Source organism: Magallana gigas, chromosome 1 (assembly GCF_963853765.1).
Source record: "Magallana gigas chromosome 1, xbMagGiga1.1, whole genome shotgun sequence".
Classification (NCBI taxonomy): domain Eukaryota; kingdom Metazoa; phylum Mollusca; class Bivalvia; order Ostreida; family Ostreidae; genus Magallana; species Magallana gigas.
Genome location: NC_088853.1, coordinates 30,695,496 through 30,701,479, shown reverse-complemented (window position 1 = coordinate 30,701,479; position 5,984 = coordinate 30,695,496).

The following is a 5,984-nucleotide window of genomic DNA, read 5'->3' as shown; positions in this document are numbered from 1 at the left end:
TAACAAATGAAATACAGTTTATGAATGGTAGTGACATTAAATAGATACAAAGCATAAAGTTTTCATTCACAATTTTTATAGATATTCTAGTCCGAATTTCCTCTATCAGTTTTCAAATTACTACACATTTTTGATTCAATATAACAAAAAACAGAATGATGATAATGCTAAAACATTTATAGTATTAAACTAAGTATATTGACCTTTCTCTGCTGGCATAAAATTTATATGAGGTCAATGATCAAAATTTTGAGATATGGTGTCTTTTATCATTTTTAGGCATTTTTCAATATTTTTGTAGTGTTTTCCAAACGATTATCTATAAGAAAAAGCAAGATAAAACCAACAAAAAATATGCAAAATTATGTTGACTAACAAATAAAATCTTAACTTTAAATATTACAGTACTACCAAAAATATTTCAGTGGAAAACAAAATCTGAAAAATTTAATCCGAATTTCCTCTGTTTTGCTAAAAGTCAAACTTTGTCAGACCCTAATTCCATAATTTAGTAAAAATATCGATTGTTATGTCAATAATAATTCATTTCATAAATACTTTTTGTATTTAAAACAAATTTTACTCATGAAATTGAACTTTTTAACAATCCGGATTTGAGAACTCAAACCCTGAGTAAACAACATCCTTAACAAAACTCATACAGGGCTCGCAAAGATTCCTCTGGACCAGTGTGTTGATAAAATTGTCTTATCTACTTCTCAAAGATAAAACGCTTTTAAAATAACCAGAATTATTGAAGCAGTGCTGGTTCTATACTTAATATATAACACTGTATAAGGTTCTGGACATCCCTTTATTATTGCGATTACAGATATAATAAATAGATAACAGATAAATAAATGAATGCCCTGAAATGAAATATAACAATAGTTAGTGATATGTATAAAATACATTATGGACACAGTTATATTTCACTCTTATTAAAGGGCAATAACTCTTATATGTAATTATACATGTAATTACACATTTTATCCATACAGATCATAAAAATGCTTTACAGCTATATATGAGATGTCTTTAAATTTGACATACGTTATAATAATAATGATAAAACATAATCCATACCATTCATATGGGAATGGGCAGTCCCACGCCCTATGAGTGTGCACTTTGCTATTATAGCTTACACAGCAGAGACAGACACTACAAATTATATATATATTTCCATAAGTAATACTAAAATACAGATTACTTTAAAATAAGGTTTTCACTAGTATTATCTCTAGTTCTTGAAGCTCAATATACTTTAATGAATATTCTTTCACTCAAAAATCACTCTTACTAAGAAAGTGCAAAAGGATAATTAGATTTGCTTAATTACAGGATATGTACCATTAATTAAATATTAGCACTTTTGTTATGGTTAGAAATATAATTAATGTTAGCTTACCAATATGAGATGAAGTAAAGTCTATACGTATCAAGGTCTTTCTAAGTCGTAAATATTAAGTCTTGTCTCCTTAGCTTTAATATGAAGAATGTCTTAAAACACAAAGAACTTCTGGAGGGAAATCCACAGACTAATGAAACCCAACTATACAAACTTAAAACCCAATTGATTCTCTCTGTAAAAACACACCTTTTGATTGACCATATAAGGACCATATATCCTAAGGGCCTTAATTAGCTTTAGCAGGTAAACCTAGGTGTTCTACCTGGGTGATTTGATATAGAACTACATGTATTGCTAAAATATATTATATCTTAACTAATTAATATCAAAACTGTAATTAGATTTATCAATATAATAATTAATAAATCTCATACTATTACATTCTCCCCCTCCTTTTAAAATAATGTCCGCATCATTTCAAAAAGAAACTTACTCAAATATAAGTCCTTCCGTTGTACCCATCTGAAAATAAACTGGATTATAAAACATGTATTTACAATTAAAAAAATTTAGTCATCAGACAGCAACTTCAGCAATGTGGAGGAAGTCTCCTTATCCAATTTGCTAGCTTTGTCAGCTATCTGTGAAAAAAATAAAGCCTTATCTCTCCACTTACTGGACTGAATTTGGTTACAAATGTAACTATTCATCCAATTAGGCTTAGTCCTCGTTCGGGTTGATCGTCTTACTGGTGTTCTTTCTGGAATTTCATCAGATTCATCTTCTTGGTCTCTAACATCATTGTCAGGATCATCTACAATCTGTAAAGGAATAATAACATCGTTATTGTTATTTACATGTGTACTAACTTCTGGGTCATCAGTATCCGTCGACTGATTGAGAGTGTCCTCTCGCGACCCTTCTTCCAGGTTCTGGACACTATCCTGATCGTCACCAGTGACAGTGCCAGCATCACTGCTCCTCCCATCATCTAACACCTCAGACTCATCTTCTACTACAGGGGGTTGTCCTGCAAAATAAAGAAAATCATTCTCGTCATCAGACTCATCTGTGTTGTGTTGATTAGGGGGTTCTTCAGCTTCTACTTTCTGATCTCTGACTGTCCGCAGTTTCTTGGTTCTGGGAGCTGGCACGGGAGAAGTTAACTTCGTCCCAATCGGCAGTAGTAGATTCCTATGAAGGACTCTGATCCTCCCCTGACCATCTTCTCTACGGACCTTAAATACTGGTATCTCTTTATTAGGCTGCTTCAGGATGATATATGGATGATCTTCCCATCGACCCTGAATTTAGTGTTTTCCGTCAAAACTCACTACTTTGACCAAAACTATATCACCCTCTACTAAGGTAACTCCTCGGACCCTGGTGTCATAGTGACATTTCTGTCTGGCTTGAGAGTTCTTGTTAGCAGTTTCTGCCAGTTCATATGCTTCTTGTAGATTCTGTTTTAAATTTTCAATATAAACTGGCATAGAGTTTGACTGTTCATTCCTATTTATACCAAAAACTAAATCAACTGGAAGGTTAGGCTCTCTACCAAACATTAAATAGTAAGGTGAAAATCCAGTAGAGTCATGGGCTGTACAGTTGTATGCATGAACCAGAGGATAGATGTAATTTCTCCAGTTGTGTTTCTGCTCTGGATCTAGAGTGCCTAACATTGAAATAAGAGTTCTGTTAAAACGCTCTGTAATTCCATTGCCCATTGGATGGTACGGTGTAGTCCTTGATTTTGAAATTCCAGTGATTTTACAAAGTTCTGTGATGATCTTGCTGCAGAAGTTTGCTCCTTGGTCGGAATGAAGTCTTTGCGGGAGGCCATAGTGAACAACAAAATGATTGAAAATGGCATCAGCTGTCGTCTTGGCAGTCTGATTCTTTGTTGGCACTGCAACCGCATATTTGGCAAAGTGATCTGTAAGAACTAAAATGTTCTGAATGTTCCCTTTGAATGGTTCCAAGGTCAAAAAATCCATACACACCATCTCTAGTGGTTGGGTAATGGTGACACTCACAAGTTCAGCCCTCTGGTTGTTGGGTGTCTTGAACTTAATACATCTGTCACATTCATCAATCCACAAATGTGTTATATCTGCATGCATCTTCGGCCAGTAAAATCTCTCTCTGACTAAGGAAGAAGTCCTGTCACGGCCAGGATGACCCGTGTCATTGTGCAGATACTGTAAGACAAGATGACTAACCTCTCTAGGTATGACATACTGATACTTGTCTTCAGGTGTCTTGATCTGTCGAATAAGGAGGTCATCTTTGATCCCTAGTCTCTTAAAGTTCTGGTGTAGTATGGCTTCGAACTCATTCCTAGCTGTATTTGGACTTGGTTTTTCACCATCTCTGATGAGCTGTGTCACTGATGATATAACCTCATCTACCACCTGCAACTTCTTCAGGTCAATGTGTCTTCCATCTAGATTGGGGAAAGTTGTCTGTAGTTGCTGACAGCTGGCTGGAGATGCTGGAAGAGTAGTAATGTACGGCTGCTTCTCTCCTATAGCCGTGATGGCTCTAATGGCATCTTCATCTAATGTTTCTCTGTCAGTCTTACCTGGCAATCTAGACAATAGATCGGCATCAGTATTCATCTTACCTGGCTTATAAGTGATGCTGAAATTGTAAGATGATAACGAAGCAATCCATCGATGACCGGTAGCATCCAGCTTAGCAGTGGTGAGCACATACGTCAGAGGGTTGTTATCCGTAAATACAGGAAACTTGGCTCCGGTCAGATAGTCTGCAAACTTTTCAGTGACTGACCACTTCAAAGCTAAAAACTCAAGTTTGTGTATCGGATAATTCCGCTCTGACTTGCTCAAACCTCTACTAGCATAAGCGATGACCCTCTTGGCTCCATCCTGTTCCTGGTAGAGAACAGCACCAAGCCCACTCATACTAGCATCTGTATGTAGTTCGAAGGGCTTGGTGAAGTCAGGGTAGCCAAGAATGGGTGCTGTTGTCAGTCTTTCCTTTAGAGTGCTGAAGGCTTTGTCTTGCTCTTTACCCCTATTGCACGAAGGTGGAGGCACTCTCTGTTTTCCTCTAGCTTTTTTTCCGACAGCCATGATGTCAATCAGTGGTCTTGCTATCGTGGAAAAATTCTTGATAAACTTCCTATAGTATCCAGCAAATCCAAGGAATTGTCGGACTTGTTCAGGGTTTGTCGGGATAGGCCAGTGTTCCACTTCTCTATCTTGTCCGGATCAGCCTGTACCCCAACTCCAAGCTGAACAAGATTCATCGTCCTTCTGTCTTGCACTATAAAATTCAGCTAAAACATCTTCCTTTTCCAAAACATTTACATATATACTATCCATTTGATGGAGAACCTCATCAATGGATGCACTTACTCCTAGTCTCATGATCACATTCGCTGCTTCACCTCTGACAGAACGGCGATTGGTCTGAAGTACTGTCTCTTCACTCTTACCTTCCTTCATCAGACAGGTTACTTCATATTTCCACAAATCATATGAGACATCAGATTTCCTGTCTCCTGAGAATATGGAAATCCGGGGTTGAGGTTTGAGGTATCCAGCTTCAGAGTCTGACTTCTGCTTTGTTCCACTCTGTGGTTCAGGTTGAAGACCAGTACTGGAATTTGAAGCTGCCCAAGCTAAGAAATTCTCTGGTCTTATCTTCATCTTCTTCAATGCATTCCATACTTGAGTCATGTCATCTGGAGTCATTTCCTCACCACCTGATTCCTGTTGCTTCGCTGTCCTTTCTCCGCTAGTCTCTTGTTTAGCCATCCCTGAAGGATTACCTGATTCACTATCTGATTCTTCACCTTTGATGTTCGGCATATTTGATAAACACAAATAAAATAACAGGTATACACCTAAAACAATTGATCAGGAGGGTCGTTCGTATAGAACTAAATAAACACTGGGCTAAATAATTCAAGGGAAAGTCTATAATTCACCTATTGAATACTCTAGACACACCTATTAGGGATATTGTAATTCAAACAGGAGGGTAGCTCTTAAATAGAACTGTAAATACTGTTGGGCAACAAACAAAAGTTTGTTTTCTTTTCAAAAAATGAAAACAGAAATGCACTTCCGGTCTATTATGCACTTCCGGATGCAATACACAAAAGGCTATGTGAATATTGTCAATATAAATAACCTTATAAATAAATAACCTGTGTATATCAATAATCAAGTACCTGTGGTGATGATGAGTAAACAAAACACTGTTACCTGATAAACATTGTTTGGTGTTTTTTTTTAATAATCCTAAACTACATTAAATCAAAATTATAATTATTTATCTCTGAACAAAACACAAAAAAATCAGCTGTTCATCTATGATATTCAGAAACTGGTAGACTTCACCGAATTTATTACAATAAATAACTAGGAATGGACTGCGTCTGAAAAATCATTTACCTGTATGATAATTCAAAGAACAAATGTAAACTAAAAACCTTGAATAACTACTGTGATAAAAAAACAGAGTACATTGATATCATTGATCTTAAAATTAAAGAAAAGGACCTTACCTCTATAATTATTTTTTATCTGCTAATGACTTCGAAATGGATTAAATAGATTGCATGAACCGATCATATGTAACAATACAATAAATTATA